Source organism: Bombina bombina, chromosome 2 (assembly GCF_027579735.1).
Source record: "Bombina bombina isolate aBomBom1 chromosome 2, aBomBom1.pri, whole genome shotgun sequence".
Classification (NCBI taxonomy): Eukaryota; Metazoa; Chordata; class Amphibia; order Anura; family Bombinatoridae; genus Bombina; species Bombina bombina.
The window spans coordinates 817443808-817465758 of record NC_069500.1 but is presented as its reverse complement, the minus strand read 5'-3'; the positions used below and the strand labels follow the sequence as shown (position 1 = coordinate 817465758).

Genomic DNA, 21951 nt, shown 5'->3' with positions numbered 1-21951 from the left:
ACGTCTTGTAATTCTCTGTCTGGGAAATTATCTATCGAATCTATCTATGTAATTCAAAGTGTCACCAATTTTTAGACTGCACAAATAAGTAAGCAATTGCAAATTCATTTCCTATATCAAATCTAAAAACTGCAATAAAACTATTTGTGACTGCAAATTCATTTCCTAGGTCTAATATTTTAAACCGTTTGATTGTTTGTATTATATTTTTTTAATTATTATAGTTGAATTTAACTAAATAAATAAATAAAGAACATGATGTTAAATAATAACATTATGTTAATTTAATTAATTGTTTGTTATAGTTGAGTTTAACAAAATAAATAAAGAACAGGATGTTAAATAATAGTTGAGTTTAACTAAATAAATAAAGAACAGAATGTTCCGGTTTCGGCCTGGGGCAGATACGCTCCAGAGTGCTCTGTTCTAATCAGAGCCTCGGACGCCGCAACTGCCTCTGGGAACCTTACCATGGGTCCCAGCCCGCACGTCTTGAAATTCTCTGTCTGGGAAATTATCTATCTATCTATCTATCTATCAAATCTATCTATTTATTATAGATTCGATAGATAGATATATAAATAATTTCCCAGACAGAGAATTTCAAGACGTGCGGGCTGGGACTCATGGTAAGGTTCCTAGAGGCAGTTGCAGCACCCTCGGCCCTCGGCCGAAATCGGAAGATTCTGTTCTTTATTTATTTTGTTAAACTCAAATATTATTTAACATCATGTTCTTTATTTATTTCGTTAAACTCAACTATAACAATTAATGAAATTAAAATAATATTATTTAACATCATGTTCTTTATTTATTTCGTTAAACTCAACTATAACAATTAAAAAAATATAATACAAACAATCAAACGGTTTAAAATATTAGATCTAAGAAATGTATTTGCAGTCACAAATTGTGTCTGGAGCGTATCTGCCCTCGGCCGAAATCGGAAAGTTCTGTTCTATATTTATTACATTCTTCGGCTTCTTTTTCAATAAACAGTTTACATGAGAGAAACAAACTTTTCTAAAAAGCTAAAGTGCATATTTTTTTGCACTTTAACTAATGCCTAATAGGTAATGTGCAGATTATCTAGGTAATGTGAGAAATGAAACAATTTTTCTGCACTTTAACTGATCACCCTAGTTAATCTGCAGATTAGCTAGGTAATGTGCACATTAACTGATTTCTGCACTTTAACTGTAACATATATACTGTATATACTGTTATAGTGAACACTGAAAACAAAAATACAGTGGCTCCTCTGATACTACTCTGATACTACTCTGATAAATGCCAGAGTAGTAAATTAGCTCTGCACTTTTTCCAGTTGGGGAATTATTTGTAATGGCTACTCCCTGTTCTTGCTGATAATTTGATTTATGCCACTGCTGTCAGTATAAGGTACTTGAGTAATGAAATATTACAGTACATAGTGGATGGGAAATCACTGATAACACAGCAGTTTCATCTCTCCCACATAAACACTGACCAAGCATTCAGTTCCTGAGCTGTTATCCCAAATGTGGAAAAAGTATGCTCAGCCACTTAATGAAAGTGCACCCTCTTCCCTATTTCTGTGAATAGGATTGTACAGCATTCAACTGGACAGCCCAGTATGTTAGCAATATGTCCAGTAAAATCTTCTAAAGTACTGAACCCCTCAATGTCCATTTTTTTAAAATCCCTGAGTGTTAATTAAATGTAAAATGCCTCCTTGTTCCTCAATGTATTACAAATATGAAGCAGAAAGAAGTGAGGAGCAGTCAAGATGGTCAAATCACTAAAGTTTACATGTATTACTAGCAATCAAACAAGTATAATTATTGATTTAAATGTTACTGGCAGCCAAGGGGTACAACGACTGCTTGGTTGTGAAAAATATACATGGTGGGACCAAGAGTGTGGGCTTTTGCATTGTGTAACTTCATTTACTATTGTGACCAGTCACCTACAGTGGGCCAGAATAAGAGTGGAGCACTAATAGTTACACGCGAGTGATATCAGGTTTGTCACGGCTGTTTGTAAGTGTTGGAAGGAGCGCTCGTATTACAAGTTGAAAGTAAATGCGAACGCGTGAACACAATCGCGATTTACGCTTGGATGATAACCGTGACCTCAGAATAAAATACATTACACTTAGTACAGTTACACTCATAATAACATCTAATAAAAATTATTTAAAACATTATAAGGGCTCAAATATAGGAGGTCTCAGGTATTAGAAAAAAAGGCAGGCAAAGGGCTTTAACATAAAGATACACACATATACATCACTAACTATGAACATTATGTTTATAATATATATATATATATATATATGTGTGGGTGGGTGTGTGTACATATGTATTTATGTATTTATTTTTGTATATATGTATTTAGACACATAAATACATATGCACACACATATATTCATATATATAAATATTTGCAGTTAAGTGGCTGAAAACATGTAAAATATTACAATATTATATTTAATAAAGTGTTTAAGTATGTATGTACTGTAAATATTTCACATTCCAATGTTCTTCATATAGGGAAATATGTTCTATGTATCTTTAAATATATATATATATATATATATATATATATATATCTGTATGTTTATATATCTACACCTATATATCATTTTATAAGAATATATAACGAGTAGCCCTAAAAAAAAGGTTAAACATCATACCGTGTAACATAAAAATATTTAATAATACATAAATATAAATACAAAAAACGCAAATAAAGATACTGAATAGGCTGTATCTATATTTGTGTTTTTTGTATTTATATTTATGTATAATTAAATATTTTTATGTGTTATGAATATTATCCTTATTATTATTATTATTATTATTTCAGTAGTGTACCCGCAAAGTGTATTATGTGTTTAGACACAATAAATATTATGGAACCTCTATATCATTCTGATAGATGTGTGTGGGTGGGTGTACATATGTATTTATGTAAAATGAAAAGAGCAATCAGGGAAATATATTAAATATCATATATATTAAATATTAAATAGTAAGCTAAGAGGACCGCAACATATAAAGGGACATTAAGGTAATAGTAATTAAACACTGCCTGAAAACATAAGTCCCATCACAGATAATCAACTCAGTCCCATAAGCAGTTAGTCATTTAAATAAATGACACTTAATCAGCATAGAAATGATGCGTGGGTATTCAAGCATTACTAGCCCCAAATAAAGTGGAGAACAGCATGGTGAAGCATAGTCCAGAAGTGATGCATAGGTAAAAACCGGAACAGTTCGTCATTAGGTCCTTGGACACAACGTGAGAACAGGTTCCGATACACTCACCCCAGATACAGCGGCAACCAGAGAGGCTTGTGTCACAGAAGAGCCGCGCCATTTCTGCGTTCACAATTAGGGCTAGGTACTTCCGGTATCACGTGACTCGATGTTGCACATGTCACGTGACCGCCTGTCAGCCAATCAAATGCCTTGTAGAGCTGTCACTGAGCCCACGATGCAGCTGGGGAAACCCATGTTAAACACAATACTTCCAGCAATTAACTCGGTATCCTTTTACAAAGATATGTATTTATTTGTGTATATATGTATTTAGACATATATACACATATTAACACATAAATACATATGCACACACATATATTCATACATATAAATGCATTAGAGCCCTTTGCAGTTAAGTGGCTGAAAACATGTAAAATATTACAATGTTATATTTAATAAAGTGTTTAAGTATGTATGTACTGTAAATATTTCACATTCCAATGTTCTTCACATAGGGAAATATGTTCTATGTATTTTTAAATATATATTCATATATATATATATATATATATATATATATATATATATATATATATATATATATATATTATTATCAGGTATTTGTAGAGCGCCAACAGATTCTGCAGCGCTGTAAACATAGTCGGTGTACAGGATAGCTTTTGTAGGGGTCATGTGGGTAGAGGGCCCTGCCGAGAGTTTCACTGTTATAGTCGGTTCTTATGAAGCGATCTGTAAACAGCTGGGCCCATAGGCTTACAATCTAAGGGGTTCAAGGGGAAAGCAATGGCTTTAGGAAAGGTTAGTATTGGTTGTATGCATCCCTGAATAGTAGAGTTTTTAGGGAGTGCTTGAAGCTGTTAAAACTAGGGGAGAGTCTTATGGAGCAAGGCAGGGAATTCCACAAGATGGAGGCCAGTCTGGAGAAGTCCTGTAAACGTGAATGTGAGGAAGTAACAAGAGAGGAGGAGAGGAGGAGATCCTGAGCTGATCGAAGGGGACGGGAGGGAGAGTATCTAGAGACAAGTTCTGAGATGCAGGGGGGAGCAGTGCAGTTGAGAGCTTTATATGTCAGGGTGAGGATTTTATGTTTAATCCTAGAGGCAAGAGGAAGCCAGTGAAGGGCTTGGCAGAGAGGTGCAGCAGATGAAGGGTGACGAGTAAGGAAGATGAGCTTGGCAGAGGCATTCATAATGGATTGTAAAGGAGCTATGCGGCAGCTAGGTAGACCAGAGAGGACGGAATTGCAGTAGTCGAGGCGGGAAAGGATGAGAGAGTAGATTAAAATCTTGGTTGTATCTTGTGTAAGGAAATGTCTAATTTTAGCAATGTTTTTAAGGTGGAAGCGGCAGGCTTTAGTCAAGGACTGGATGTGAGGAGTGAAGGAAAGATCTGAGTCAAGTGTGACCCCAAGACATCGGGCGAGCGGGGTAGGGGTAATGATGGAATTATCAACAGTTATAGAAATTTTGGGGGTAGAGACATTGGAAGAAGGGGGAAAAATAAGGAGTTCAGTTTTGGAGAGATTTAGCTTAAGGTAGTGAGAGGACATCCAAGATGAGATGTGAGAAAGACAGTTAGTGACACAGGTTAGTAAGGAAGGAGGTAGGTCTGGTGCAGAGAGGTAGATTTGGGTGTCATCGGCATACAAATGGTATTGAAACACATGGGACTTTATTAAGGAACCTAGTGATGACGTGTAGATTGAGAAGAGAAGGGGACCAAGGACAGAGCCTTGAGGTACCCCAACAGAAAGTGGTAATGGGGCAGAGGATGCTCCGGAGAAGGCTACACTAAATGTACGGTTAGTCAGATAGGAAGAGAACCACGAGAGAGCTGTGTCACAGATGCCGAAGGATTGGAGGGTTTGGAGCAGAAGAGGGTGGTCAACAGTGTCAAAGGCTGCAGACAGGTCAAGGAGGATAAGCAGAGAGAAGTGGCCTTTGGGTTTTTCTGTAAGTAGGTCATTGGTAACCTTGACGATTGCTGTCTCTGTAGAGTGATGGGAACGAAATCCAGATTGCAGTGGGTCAAGAAGAGAGTTTAGTGTAAGGAAATGGGATAGACGTGCCTAAACTAGCTTTTCAAGGAGCTTTGAGGCAAGAGGGAGTAGGGAAATAGGGCGGTAATTGGAAGGGGAGGTTGGATCAAGGGAAGGTTTTTTGAGGATAGGTGTGACCAGTGCATGTTTTAGAGATGAGGGAAATATACCAGTGCTGAGGGAGAGGTTGAAAATGTGTGTGAGTATGGGGGTGAGGGTAGAACAGAGGGAGGGGAGTAGCTGTGAGGGGATGGGTTCGAGGGGACAAGTAGTGAGGTGGGAGGACAGTATAAGGGCAGAAACTTCATCCTCGTTAACAGGGGCAAAAGAGCTGCATTTTTGGATATTAGGGTTTTGGGTGATCGTGAGCTTTTGAGGGGGTGGGAGATTGGAAGTATGTTGAGAGCTGATTTCACTACTGATGGAGTCAATTTTGTTGTTGAAGTGGCTTGCAAAATCTTGAGCTGAGAGAGAGGTTGTGTTAGGAGGTGGGGGTGGGCGGAGAAGAGTGTTGAACGTGTTGAACAGACGTTTAGGGTTAGAGGAAAGAGTAGAGATGAGATTAGAAAAATATTGTTGCTTATAAAGATTAAGGGCAGAATAGTAGGAGTTCAGGATGAACTTGTAGTGAAGAAAGTCAGCTGAACTCCGAGATTTCCTCCAATGTCGCTCAGCAGTACGGGAGCATCTGCGTAGGTATCGTGTCAGAGGAGTATGCCAGGGCTGAGGATGAGAGTGTGGTTTCTGAGCTAAGGTTGGAGGGGCCAGAGTGTCAATGACCTATGTAAGGGTGGAATTATACTGGCAGATAGATTGGTCAGGGCAGGAAAAGGAGGTGATGGAGAGCTAGCGAGCTGATGCAGATCTAGTGACTTAGTGCTTCTGTGAAGTTTGGTGTGAGGGGTAGAGGGAGGGGGAGTTGTAGGTAGGGAAGTGATGTTGCAAGTTAGGAGATGATGGTCAGAGAGAGGAAAAGGGGAGTTTGTTAAATTTGAAAGAGTGCATCGATAGGTGAAAATCAGATCAAGGGAATGACCATCTTTGTGAGTGGGAGAGTCAGTCCATTGTGACAGGCCGAAAGAGGAAGTCAGTTGAAGAAGTTGTATTGCAGAGGAGGCATTGGGATTGTCAAGAGGGATGTTAAAGTCACCAAGAATGATGGTAGGGGTGTCTGAGGAAAGGAAATAAGGAAGCCAGGCAGCAAAGTGATCTAAAAATTGAGTTGGGGAGCCAGGGGGGCGGTATATGACTGCAACACGTATAGAGAGGGGAGAGAATAACCAAATCATGTGTGCTTCAAATGTTGAAAATGTGAGTGAGGAGAAGGGCTGTATTTGTTGGAAGGTGCAACAAGAGGAAAGTAAAATACCGACACCACCTCCTTGTCTATTGCCAGACCTAGGAGTGTGGCTGAAATGGAGACCCCCATGTGACAGTGCAGCAGTGGATGCTGTGTCTGAAGCAGAGAGCCAGGTTTCTGTAAGAGCCAGAAGGTTAAGAGAGTGGGAGATAAAGAGATCATGGATAGAAGTGAGCTTTTTGCAAACAGAGCGAGAGTTCCAGAGTGCACAAGTGAAGGGGGAGGGGTTTTTAGATGTAAGAGGAATGCGATTAAGGTTACCAGAGTTTAGTTTATGAAGTCTATTGAAAGGCACACAAGTATGTGAAAGGCTAGGTTGGTTGTGAGGGACCAGGATTAAGGGAGATGTCGCCAGCAGCTAGTATGAGCAAGAGGGAGAGTGACGTGAGATGAGAAGCAGATTTGCAGTAAAGATACTGTTGTTTGGCTGAAGTGCAGGGGTGAGAGAGAGTATTTAGGAATAGGTAGAGTTCATGAGTACAAAAGTAAGGTGAGTATAAGAGAGATGGGCTAATGAACAGTGCAGGTGGAGAGGGAGAAGGAGTAAGTGAGTAATGTAGTTTGTTATAGAGACAAGAGGTAGCAAAAAGGAATATGAGGATATTGAGCATTATTCTGAAAGTGGGAACCAAGTAAACACATAAGACACAGTGTTACAGCAGCACTTGCAAAAGGATACATAAAACATAGTATTACAAGAGTACTTGCCTTGTGCCTTGCCCCTTGCCCAATCCTTGTTCAATTCTTGTATAATTCTTAAAAATTATTGCCTCACTTATAAAATGTTCACTTTGAAAATGTGAACATATGCTATTGTTAAAAAGTACACAGCCATGTAAGCAGTGCACCCCTGCTATATATATATCAATCTGTATGTTTATATATGTTTATATATCTACATCTATATATCATTTTATAAGAATATATAACAAGTAGTCCTAAAAAAAAGTTAAACATCATACCGTGTCACATAAAAATATTTAATAATACATAAATATAAATACAAAAAAAAGCAAATAAAGATACGGAATAGGCTGTATCTATATTTGTATTTTTTGTATTTATGTATAAATATTTTTATGTGAAACGGTATGATATTAACCTTTTTTTAAGGTTATGAATATTATCCTTATTATTATTATTATTATTATTTCAGTAGTAGCAAAGTGTATTATGTGTTTAGACACAATAAATATTATGGAACCTCTATATCATTCTGATAATGCAACTCATTATATATATAATAGCGGTGACCAACTTTGCAGGGGCAATATGTGCAATTTAATAACACTCTGAATTATATCATTTGCAAAGGATAATATATATAAAACCTGAATCCTTTTAGTTCTGATTTGTCTATTAATTAAACTGAGACCAGATCAATAAGCAAACTTAGTTTATTAAAAGAATTATTAGAAATAATAAGCATACATCGTTACAATGATTCAATGATTATCAGGTTAACACTAAAGAAAACAATCACTAAATTATTTTACTTGCATTAGAGAAGCAGAAACTTTTGTTATTTAAATTCAAAGCATAGCTGGCAAGAATCAGGTAAACTAATAATTCTGGCAAACCATAAGAAAATTATATTATTACCAGACTCCTGATTGACCCAGTGTTATTGTCGACAGATAAGACCAGGTTAACAGGAATTACTAAACAAAAATATTTGTGACTATAAAGGGCAAACCAGAATTCATTAACTCACCTGATTCAATAATAAAACTTTGAATATAAATTTAAAGAGCATAAATCATATTATCAAAACTGTTTCATATAGGTTTGTTTCATACTTACCATCATTGTGGCACCCTTCACTGGGGTTCAGTGTAAAAAGACCATCTTAGGTTACCCCTGGACCCTCTCTTGCCATTATCCTGACTTGTCTGGTCAGCTTAGCCTCCCATCTCCTCTGGATAGGGTGTGGTCATCATGCATGCTCAGTGTGGCCCCTTGTGCCGTCTGCTTGTGTCCCCCTCCCCCCTTTTGTGGGTGAGTGTGTATTTTATGGAAAGTGCTTAACTCCACCCCAACTGATAAGGTTAGGTTCACATAATTGATTGGCTAACACTAATTACAGATTAATTAACATTTTTGTTAATAAGCAAAGATTTAGCAGTTAGAATATGTTTCCCTCGGAAGATGGCACTCGTCACTAAGCTATAATAGACAAATATGTATTTTGTAAATATATTCTGAAAAACAAGTCAGTATCTCGATTTGACCGTTAACCAAGGTTGAACCCCACTAATGTTTATAGAAAAAGAGACTTACTGGAACCATGTATGAAAAACATGGGGATATTTATGGATATTTATACCAATAATATAATGATAGGAATCATGCAGCTATGTTAGGGACCTTGAATATCATAGTAACAAAACATGGATTATTTTGATAAAGTACAAAAACTTCACAGTAAGCAATTACTGTATATACTGACAAGCAGCACTAGCTAATAGATACATATTAATACTGAAAAATAATATATATGTGTATGTGTACCTGAATATATAAGTAAATACACATGATCAATTGTACCCCTATATTTTATAGCACAGACATATGGGATTAATATGCAATATCAAAATGGTGAATTATACTGGACAATTGTCCTGACAAAGGGCTACTTATTCGTATGTACTTTTTGTCTACCCCTTTTGACACAGAAGGGTTTTGGGTAGTTTACACTATTTTTAGCCTCTTTTGGGTATTAGATACTTCTTGTTTTACTTGCTATATGTAATTATATGTATACACTCACTGGCCACTTTATTAGGTACACCTGTTCAATTGCTTGGTAACATAAATTGCTAATCAGTCAATCACATGGCAGCAACTCAATTCATTTAGGCATCTAGACGTGGTGAAGACAACTTGCTGAAGTTCAAACCCAGCATTAGAATGCAGATTTTAGTGACTTGCTGGTTGTTGGTGCCAGACGGGCTGGTCTGAGTATTTAAAAAACTGCTGATCTACTGGGATTTTAATGCCAACCATCTCTAGGGTTTACAGAAAATGGTTAGAAAAAGAGAAAATATCCAGTGAGTGGCAGTTGTATGGACGAAAATGTCTTGTTGATGTCAGAGGTCAGAGGAGAATGAGCAGACTGGTCGAGATGATAGAAAGGCAAAAGTAATTCAAATAACCACTCGACCATCTCTGAACACACAACACGTCGAACATTGAAGCAGATGGGCTACAGCAGCAGAAGACCACACCGGGTGCCACTTCTGTCAGCTAAGAACAGGAAACTGAGTCTACAATTCACGGAGGCTCACCAAAATTGGACAATAGAAGATGGAAAAAATGTTGTTTGGTCTGATGAGTCTCTATTTCAGCTGCAACATTCAGTTGGTAAGGTCAGAAGGCATGGATCCATCAGTTCAGGCTGGTGGTTGTGGTGTAAAGGTTTGGGGGGATATTTTCTTGGAACACTTTGGGCCCCTTAAAGTACCAATTGAGCATTGTTTAAATGCCATGGACTACCTGAGTATTGTTGCTGACCATGTCCATCCCTTTATGACTACACTGTACCCATCTTATGATGGCTACTTCCAGCAGGATAATGCACCATGTCACAAAGCTCAAATAATAACAAGCTGGTTTCTTGAACATGACAATGAGTTCACTGTACGTCAATGGCCTCCACAGTCACCAGATCTAAATCTAATAGAGAAAATTTGGGATGTGGTGGAATGGGGGAATTGCGTCATGGAACAGGGGATTTGCATCATGGATGTGCAGCCGACATATCTGCATCATCTCAATATGGACCAATATACACCAACATCTCTAAGAAATGTTTCCGCCGACATATCTGCATCATCTCAATATGGACCAATATAGACCAACATCTCGAAGAAATGTTTCCGACACTTTGTTGAATCTATGCCACGAAGAATTAAAGGGACAGTCTAGTCCAAAAAATCTTTCATTATTCAGATAGGGCATGTCATTTTCAACAATTTTCAAATTTACATCTATCTTTTACATCTATCACCAATTTTGCTTTGTTCTCTTGGTATTCTTGGTATTCTCGTGGTAGAAGGTTCATATGCTAATTTCTAAGCCCTTGAAGTCCGCCTCTCATCTCAGGGCATTTTCACAGTTTTTCACCACTAGAGGGTGTTAGTTCATGTGTTTCATATAGATAACACTGTGCTCACACACGTGGAGTTCCTAGGAGCACTGATTGGCTAAAATGCAAGTCTGCGGTATCAAAGAAACTTAGTCACAGCAGAAAGAAGGTGGGTACCCTTAAATGAAAAAAATCCTGGCATTAATTTAAAAACTATTATCTCTTGATGATTGCATAATTTAGTGGGCGTGTGCCTGGCCATGCAAAATTATTGGTATTCTTTAGACAAGCCTTCTTGCCTTGTTACTAATGTATCACTCTTTTTAAACAGTTTAACTCTTTCAGCAGGCTCTTTCAATTTATACTGGACAAAACACAGGTGTTTTTTTTAATTGATAGGAGGGGTGAGGGCTCCTTCCTTTCTCTGTGTTTTGTGCAAATAGCAGCATCTGTATATTACCTCTTGACTCATAGCACCTCCTAAGGTTTCAGGTTCATTGGGTTTCTGGTGAGCTCTGTACCTTAAATTTCTTTTTTGTCTCATATATATATATATATATATATATATATATATATATATATATATATATATATATATATATATATATATATATATATAAAACTGGTTTTTAGAATGAAGGGCACTCTCAGGTTTTGTGATAATTGCGTAACAGCAGAAACATTTTTTATTCTTAGTATCAACACTTGTTCATAGTCAATGTTTTGGCTTTCACAGAAGCCTTCCTCAAGACAAATAACATCTCATATCGGCATCCAGCCGCGCTCACCAAACTGAGAACATCGTATATATATAAAATGTGTTTCCCCATAGGAATCAATGGGGCTGGGTTACTGAGTTTTACGCTGCTTTTTTGCAGGTGTTAGACTATTTCTCACCCGGCTCTCCCCATTGATGTCTATGGGGAAATCATGCACGAGCACGTACAACCAGCTCACCGCTGACTTAAGCAGCGCTGGTATTGGAGTGCAGTATGGAGCTCAATTTTGCTCTACGCTCACTTCTTGCCTTTTAACGCCGGGTTTCAGAAAACCTGTAATACAATAAACTGCTCGTTAGCACTACACAGCTCCTAATGCAAATTGCAAAACTCGTAATCTCGCCGAATGATCCTGATCCTGTATTAACAATTCCTGATCAAAGAACCTTGATCAGGAATGGTCTTTGTGGAAGGGTAGCAGCCAAGAAACCACTTTTTTGGGAAGGGGAACAGGGTGAAAAGATCAAGATATGCTAAAGCTCACAAAGATTGAAATGAAGATCAGTGGAAAAGAGTATTATGGAGTGACAAATACAAGTTTGAGAATTTTTGGTTCCAATCGTCAACAATATGTGAGAAGAGTTGGAGAGAGATGGAAGAATGAGTGCTTGTGCCTTCAGTGAAACATGGTGGAGGATCTGTACTGGAGTGAGGCTGCATTTCTGCTAGTGGTGTTGGCCATATTGTCCGAATTGATGGGATTATGAATGCTTAAAAGTACAGACAGGTTTTAATTCATCATGCCATTTCTTCTAGAAAGCGCCTGATGGGAATGGTTTTATTTTTCAGAATGATAACGATCCCAAGCACACTGTTAATGCAGTGAAATCATATTTGTAGAGAAAAACAGCTGATAAAACACTGACCTTCATTGACTGACCTCCACGGAGTCCAGACCTGACTATATGGCACCTGGACAGAGAAAGAAATAAAAGACAAACTATATCTAAAGAAGAACTCTGGAAAGTGCTGAAAGAAGCCTGGTATAATATACCAAAAGACTACTTCAGTGTGCTTAGTGCCAAGGGAAGTCACACTAAATAATAACTTTTGTCTGAAGAAGCCATTTTGTTCTGAAAATTCATTTTTTTTAATATATTTTCTGTGTACATATTTCCTGTATTTTCTGTTTGTATGCTAATATAGAGACCGACAAATAAATATGGATGGTCATTTAAACTTTGCCAAAACAACAAAAATAATATGGCCTTAGACTTTTGCACAGTACTGTGTGTATATATATATTTATATATATATATATATATATATATATATATATATATATATATATATATATAAATCTATATATATATATATATAAATATATATGTATATACTGTATATGTATCTATCTATCTATCTATCTATCTATATACTGTATATGTATATATATATATATATATATATATATATATATATATATATATATATATAGTAATAAATCATTATCACCTAGATTACGAGTTTTGCGTTAGAGGCTGTGCAGTGCTAACAAGCAGTTTATGCTTACCGCACCGCTCACTTACAGACAACGCTGGTATTACGAGTTTTTACAAACCCGGTGTTAGCCGCAAAAAAGTGAGCGGTGAGCAAAATTTTACTCCACATCTCACCTCACCTTACGTTAGTGGTGAGCTGGTAAAACGTGCTTGTGCATGATTTCCCCATAGGAATCAATGGGGAGAGCCGGCAGAAAAATAGCCTAACAACTGCAAAAAAGCAGTGTAAAGCTCCTAACGCAGCCCCATTGATTCCTATGGGAAAAATACATGTATGTCTACACCTAACACCCTAACATGAATCCTGAGTCTAAACACCCCTAATATTACACTTATTAACCCCCTGCCGCCCCGACATCGCTGACACCTGCATTATATTATTAACCCCTAATCTACCGCTCTGGACACCGCCGCCACCTACATTAGATTTATGAACCCCTAATCTGCCGCCCCCAACACCTACATTATATTTATTAACCCCAAATCTGCCGCCCCTATTTTGCCGCAACCTACCTACATTTATTAACCCCTAAGCCCCCAACGTCGCCACCACTATAATAAAGTTATTAACCCCTAAACCTAAGTCTAGCCCTAACACCCCCTAACTTAAATATAATTAAAATAAATCTAAAAAAAATTACTACAATTAACTAAATAATTCCTATTTAAAACTAAATACTTACCTATAAAATAAACCCTAAGCTAGCTACAATATAACTAATAGTTACATTGTAGCAAGCTTAGGGTTTATTTTATTTTACAGGCAACTTTGTATTTATTTTAACTAGGTACAATAGTTATTAAATAGTTATTAACTATTTAATAACTACCTAGCTAAAATAAATACAAATTTACCTGTAAAATAAAACCTAACCTAAGTTACAATTACACCTAACACTACACTATAATTAAATTAATTACCTAAATTAAATACAATTAATTACAATTAAATAAAATCATCTAAAGTACAAAAAAACAAACACTAAATTACAGAAAATAATAAACATATGACGAGATTTTTAAACTAATTACACCTAATCTAATCCCCCTAACAAAATAACCCCCCCTAAAATAAAAAAAAAGCTCTTCCCTACACTAAATTACAAATAGCCCTTAAAAGGGCCTTTTGTGGGGCATTGCCCCAAAGTAATCATCTCAAAGCATTGCCCCAAAGTAATCAGCTCTGCCCCAACATTAAAACCCACCACCCACACAACCAACCCTACTCTAAAACCCACCCAATCTCCCTTAAAAAAACACTAACCGCTTGAAGATCACCTTACCGGGAGACGTCTTAACCCAACCGGGCAGAAGTGGTCCTCCAGACGGGGAGAAGTCTTCATCCAGACGGCATCTTCTGTCTTCATCCATCCGGCACGGAGCGGGTCCATCTTCAAGACATCCGATGCAGAGCATCCTCTTCTGTCCACCACTGCCGACTGAATGAAGGTTCCTTTAAATGATGTCATCCAAGATGGCGTCCGTTCAATTCCGATTGGCTGATAGAATCAGCCAATCCGAATTAGGGTAGAAAAAATCCTATTGGCTGATGCAATCAGCCAATAGGATTGAATTGGCATTCTATTGGCTGATTGGAACAACCAATAAAATGCCAGCTCAATCCTATTGGCTGATTTTGGATTTTTTCTACCTTAATTCCGATTGGCTGATAGAACTCTATCAGCCAATCGGAATTGAAGGGACGCCATCTTGGATGACGTCATTTAAAAGAACCTTCATTCAGTGGTCGGCCGTGGACAGAGGGGTTAAAATATTTATTTTAGTGTTTGAGATGTGAGGGGGCCTCGGTTTAGGGGTTAATAGGTAGTTTATGGGTGTTAGTGTACTTTTAAGCACTTTAGTTAAGAGTTTTATGCTACGGCATTGTAGTGTAAAACTCTTAACTACTGACTTTTAAATGCGATACCAGGCTTGACAGGAGAGGGTCTACTGCTCACTTTTGGTCAGATTCGTAATACCGGCGCTATGCAAGTCCCATTGAAAATATAGGATACGCAATTGAGGTAAGTGGATTTGTGGTATTTCCGAGTCTGGCCAAAAAAGTGAGCGGTACACCTGTACCTGCAAGACTTGTAATACCAGCGGGCATTAAAAAGCAATGTTAGGACCTCTTAACACTGCTTTTTAACCCTAACGCACAACTCGTAAACTAGGCCTATATTAATAATTTACATTTTTTAATATGTTTACTAATTATCAATTCTAATTAATTTTTTCCAATATTTATATGGAATAAAATACATTACGTACTCCTGTTGGGTTTAGTGCACATGGAGAACTTACACGCTTCAATAGAAATACGTCAGTGCTGCATGTGTGTTATTTCTATTGAGGCACATAAGTTGTTCATGTGTGCTAAACCTGACAGGAGTTCTATTAGGGTGCATAATGTATTTATTTCATATACAATTGGAAATATATTCTTAATTATTAATAATTAGTAAACATGATAGAACATGTAATTCATTATTATAAGGATTTATTACAATTTATAAGAACCTCTAAAGTAATTGTTTATTATTTTTCATTAATAATATTTTTCAATATTTTATATAAAATAAATACATAGCACACCATAATATAACTTGTCGAATTGAGAGCACACTCAGAACTTATGCACTTCAAAAGAAATAACTTACAGCGAGATTATGAGTTTTGCGGTAACAGGGGTGCGGTGCTAACGAGCAGTTTCAGCTCTCCGCTCACCTACAGGCAACGCTGGTATTACGGGGTTTTTTCAACCCGGCGTTAGCCTCTAAAAAGTGAGCGGAGAGCAAAATTTAGCTCCACATCTCACTGTAATACCAGCGCTGCTTACGGTAGCGGTGAGATGGCTAAACATGCTCAAGCACAATTTCCCCATAGGAATAAATGGGGCAGAATCTGCTGGAAAAAAAACCTAACACCTGCAAAAAAGCAGCGTTCAGCTCCTAACGCAGCCCCATTGATTCCTATGGGGAAAGTAAATTTATGTCTACACCTAACACCCTAACATGAACCCCAAGTCTAAACACCCCTAATATTACACTTATTAACCCCTAATCTGCCGCCCCCGACATCGCCGACACCTGCATTATATTATTAACCCCTAATCTGCAGCTCTGGACACCGCCACCACCTACATTATACTAATGAACCCTTAATCTTCTGCCCCCAACATCGCTGAACCCTACATTTTATTTATTAACCCCTACTCTGCTGCCCCCAATGTCGCCACCACCTACCTACACTTATTAACCCCTAATCTGCACCCCCAACGTCGCCGCCACTATAATAAATATATTAACCCCTAAATCGAAGTCTAACCCTAACCCCTCCCCTAACTTAAATATAATTTAAAATAATCTAAATAAAATTACTACAATTAAATTAATTATTCCTATTTAAAACTAAATACTTACCTGTAAAATAAACCCTAAGATAGCTACAAAATAACTAATAGTTACATTGTAGCTATTTTAGGATTTATTTTTATTTTACAGGCAACTTTGTATTTATTTTAACTAGGTAGAATAGTTATTAAATAGTTACTAACTATTTACTAACTACCTAGATAACATAAGTGCAAATTTACCTGTAAAATAAACCCTAACCTAAGTTACAATTACACCTAACACTACACTATAATTAAATTAATTACCTAAACTAACTACAATTAAATTAAATAATCTAAAGTACGAAAAAAAAACACTAAAATACAAAAATAATAAAATAATTACAAGAATTTTAAACTAATTACACCTAATCTAATCCCCATAATAAAATAAAAAAGACCCCCAAAATAAAAAAAAATCCCTACCCTATACTAAATTACAAATAGCCCTTAAAAGGGCCTTTTGCAGGGCATTGCCCCAAAGTAATCAGCTCTTTTACCTGTAAAAAAATACAATACCCCCCCAACATTACAACCCACCACCCACACACCCAACCCTACTCTAAAACCCACCCAATCCCCACTTAATAAAACCTAACACTACCCCGTTGAAGATCACTCTACCTTGAGACGTCTTGACCCAACCGGGCAGAATTGGTCCTCCAGAGGGGCAGAAGTCTTCATCCGATCCGGACAGAAGAGGACCTCCAGACGGGCAGAAGTCTTCATCCAGGCGGCATCTTCTATCTTCATACATCCGACGAGGAGCGGCTCCATCTTGAAGACATCCGACGCGGAGCATCCATCCAGACCGACGACTACCCGATGAATGACGGTTTCTTTAAATGACGTCATCCAAGATGGTGTCCCTTAAATTCCGATTGGCTGATAGGATTCTATCAGTCAATCGGAATTAAGGTAGGAAAAATCCTATTGGTTGATGCCTTCAAGATGGAGCCGCTCCTCGTCGGATGGATGAAGATAGAAGATGCCGCCTGGATGAAGACTTCCGCCCGTCTGGAGGTCCTCTTCTGCCCGGATCGGATGAAGAGTTTAGGGGTTAATATATTTATTGAAGTGGCAGCAATGTCTGGTCGGCAGATTAGGGGTTAAAAATGTATTTAAGTGTTTGCGATGTGGGGGGGGCTCGGTTTAGGGGTTAATAGGTAGTTTATGGGTGTTAGTGTACTTTGTAGCACTTTAGTTAAGAGTTTTATGTTATGGCGTTAGCCCATAAAACTCTTAACTACTGACTTTTAAATGCGGTAGGAGTCTTGACAGGAGAGGCTGTACCGCTCACTTCTTCCAAGACTCGTAATACCGGCGTTAGGAAAATCCCATTGAAAAGTTAGGATACGCAATTGACGTAAGGGGATTTGCGGTATGCTCGAGTCGTGGAAGAAAAGTGAGTGGTACACCTGTACCTGCCAGACTCGTAATACCAGCGGGCATTAAAAAGCAGTGTTGGGACCTCTCAACGCTGCTTTTTAAGGCTAACGTAAGACTCGTAATCTAGCCTTTACTTAGGTGTGCTAAAGCCCAGTAGGAGTAAAAAATGTTTTATGTACGCTAAACCTGACTTGAGTTCTATTTGGGAACGGTATGTATTTATTTCATATCAAATACTGAAAAATATTACTAAAAAGAAACATATTATTATAGAGGTTCTTAAAAATTATAATACATAATTATAATATTTAATTTTAATTTTAATTTTTTAATTTTATTTTATAATAATTATTGAATTTATTAATAATTATAAATATTCTATTTTCAATATTTGTCATGCAGTAAATATATGAAGCACCTTAATATAACTCCTATCAGGTTTAGCGCACATGGGTAATTATTTTATTCCTGTCTAATTGGCATCATAGACTCTTATGTGTCTCTCATCGCTCAATTGCTACCTCTTTGTATGGCCTATAGACTGTGAAATTCCATACTCTTGCACAAACACTTGCTCTCAAGGTTTTTTTTTTTTAAAACTCAGGCTATGGGGGACAGATGGCGGATCACGCAAGGTAAATTGGCATATGTTCTGTTAATAAATGGTCCCATGCAACTTTGGCCTGATGTTTCCTAAATAATTATTTATTTTACAATTATAGATTTGATATATATTAGTGGTGGCAACATGTTAATGAATTGTGGTAATACAAAAATAATGAATCTATGCACATATATAAGGTATTATTTAATGGGGTGTGTTCACATGTTGGCTCACTAGTGGCACTGGAGCCCCTCTAAATATAGCCTACATTAATTGTGTAATACATTTACTACTATAATTATATATGTGATGATGGTTTGCACATTTTTATTTTCTTGAGTGACTTTTTATTATTTGATTTTTTTCCCTATTTTTTAAAACAGACTCTTGCCCTATTGGACCAATTTACTGACCTTCGTTATTATTATTAAAGAGACATTGTACTTTACTTTTTAAGAAAATTATAGTACTGTGATGGAAGAATAGTATGCCATTGAACTAAGTTAACCCCGTTTTATAACGTTTTTAACGTTTTTATTGGTGAATTAATTTATCCACCAATCAGCAAGGACAACCCAGGTTGTTCACCAAAAATGGGACATCATCTAAACTTACATTCTTGCATTTCAAATAAAGATAGCAAGGGAATAAAGAAAATTTGATAATAGGAGTAAAATAGAAAGTTGCTTAACCCCTTAATGACCACAGCACTTTTCCATTTTCTGTCCGTTTGGGACCAAGGCTATTTTTACATTTTTGCGGTGTTTGTGTTTAGCTGTAATTTTCCTCTTAATCATTTACTGTACCCACACATATTATATACCGTTTTTCTCGCCATTAAATGGACTTTCAAAATCTACCATTATTTTCATCATATCTTATAATTTGCTATAAGTAAAATACAAAATATGATGAAAAAATTAAAAAAACACACTTTTTCTAACTTAGACCCCCAAAATATGTTACACATCTACAACCACCAAAAAACACCCATGCTAAATAGTTTCTAAATTTTGTCCTGAGTTTAGAAATACCTAATGTTTACATGTTCTTTGCTTTTTTTGCAAGTTATAGGGCAATAAATACAAGTAGCACTTTGCTATTTCCAAACCACTTTTTTTCAAAATTAGTGCTGGTTACATTGGAACACGGATATCTGTCAGGAATCCCTGAATATCCCTTGACATGTATATATTTTTTTTAGAAGACATCCCAAAGTATTAATCTAGACCCATTTTGGTATATTTCATGCCACTATTTCACCGCCAAATGCGATCAAATAAAAAAAATTGTTCAATTTTTCACAACTTTTTTCACAAACTTTAGGTTTCTCACTGAAATTATTTACAAAGAACTTATGCAATTATGGCATAAATGGTTGTAAATGCTTCTCTGGGATCCCCTTTTTTCATAAATAGCAGACATATATGGCTTTGGCGTTGCTTTTTGGTAATTAGATCGCCGCTAAATGCTGCTGCGCTTCACATGTGTATTATGGCTAGCAGTGAAGGGGTTAATTAGGTAGTTTGTAGGAAGCTTGCAGGGTTAATTTTAGCTCTAGTGTAGAGATCAGCCTCCCACCTGACACATCACACCCCCTGATCCCTCCCAAACAGCTCCCTTCCCTCCCCCACCTCACAATTGTCCCCGCCATCTTAAGTACTGCAGAAAATCTGCCAGTATTAAAATAAAAGGAATCTTTTATTTATCCCTGAATATCCCTTGACATGTATATATATTTTTTTAGAAGACATCCCAAGGTATTAATCTAGACCCATTTTGGCATATTTCATGCCACTATTTCACCGCCAAATGCGATCAAATAAATTTTTTTTTCACTTTTTCACAACTTTTTTCACAAACTACTAAAGTACTAAAATAAAAGGAATCTTTGAATATTTTTTAGCATATTAGCCCCCAACCTCCCTGATCCCCACAAAACAGCTCTCTAACCCTCCCCCTCTGCCTTATTGGGGGCCATCTTGGGTACTGGCAGCTGTCTGCCAGTAACCAGTTTGCAAACAAATTGGGTTTTCTTATTTTTTTTTATTTTTTCCTGTAGTTTTGCTTCCCCCCACAGACCAACATCGCACCAGCCAAACTAATCTTGTTAGATAAAATCTAATCCCCCCATTTTACCCACTTCTAACTATAATATTTCTGTAGTGTAGTGGTTCCCACCCGCTCCCTCCCCGTGCACTCGCCCGCCTCTGCCTCCCCGTGCAGGTGCGCGCATCCGTGTGCGACCCGGCCATCTCCGCCCACGATCTCGCCCCCTCTGCATCACAAGGGCCATCGATGGCTGCCACCCGCCTCCCACACCGGCTCCCACCCACAAACGAACTTAGCCGTCGATGTCCGGTGCAGAGAGGGCCACAGAGTGGCTCTCTCTGCATTGGATGGCTAAAAATGGTTATTGCAGGATGCCTCAATATCGAGGCATCACTGCAATAACAGGAAAGCAGCTGGAAGCGAGCAGGATCGCTTCCAGCTCCTTTCCAAACCGAGGACGTGCAGGGTACGTCCTCCGGCATTAACTGCCTTTTTTTTTTGAGGACGTACCCTGCACGTCCTCGGTCTTTAAGGGGTTAAAATTAGTTTATAGTTGAGGATGTTTCTCATATGAGGCAGTAACAGTTGGATACTAAGGTACAATTTGTGCATAGAAACACCACAAGAAAAATGTCTGTGCACTCGGTTAAGGGAAACAGGTAAACCATAATGTATTAAGCAGACTTACTCAAGGTAGAACTTCTTCCGTGAGTAGTATCCCTCTGCATCACCGCCGCTGTCCCGCTGATGTTGAGTTTTGGCTTTCCGGGTTACGGGTTCACGATCAAATTTTCCCGCTGCAAGTTTCCTAGGAGAGCCCTGTGTAAAAGTCCAATCACAGCCACACAAAAAGAGAATATCCCAGACCGGCTCCTCCTAAAACTTTTATTCCATCATTAAAACAGTTACAGCACATAAATAACAATAGTCACAGACGCACCTACAGGTTAGTGAGTAAAAACTGAATAAGACAAGGTACCCCCTCACATCTGATGCGTTTCGGTGGTGCCCATAATCATAGATGTTTGTGTGTTGTACCTTCTTAACCTTATACTATGTCTCACAATCTGATTGGACAGCTAGTGACATACCCCTAGTTCCTTGATTGGTCTCTCAGTCTCTTAGCGTAATCTGTCATGTTTGTTTTAGATTGCTTAGATTTACTATGTTGCTAGGGGCACTTTGCTTGTAATTATAACTATGCAAAGAGATACTTTGTATCATCAAACTCCGCTAGCTATTTCAAACTTAGCAACGTTTTATCTGACTTATATAGACTAGAATATACAGCTAGACCTTAGATAGATCATGATTTACCTAACCAATCCTGCTAATAAACATTTCATGCATTAGCAATCTCTAATAATAAGAACTGTCATAAATCAAATATATGGGTACATATTTATATGCATACCATTTCTTGGACTCTTAAAGGAACAGTAAGTACGATACAACTTAGAAGGAGACACTAGTGATA

General features: G+C 37.5%; 1 protein-coding gene across 1 annotated transcript in view; it reads right to left on the bottom strand.

The window, feature by feature from the left end:
* LOC128647314 (uncharacterized) overlaps positions 1-21477 on the bottom strand; it is a 195163-nt gene extending 173686 nt beyond the window's left edge. Inside the window, exon 1 of the mRNA XM_053700098.1 lies at positions 21163-21477. The gene's annotated coding sequence lies outside the window, so the exon portion shown is untranslated. The remainder of the gene's footprint in view (positions 1-21162) is intronic.
* Positions 21478-21951: the final 474 nt, after the last annotated feature.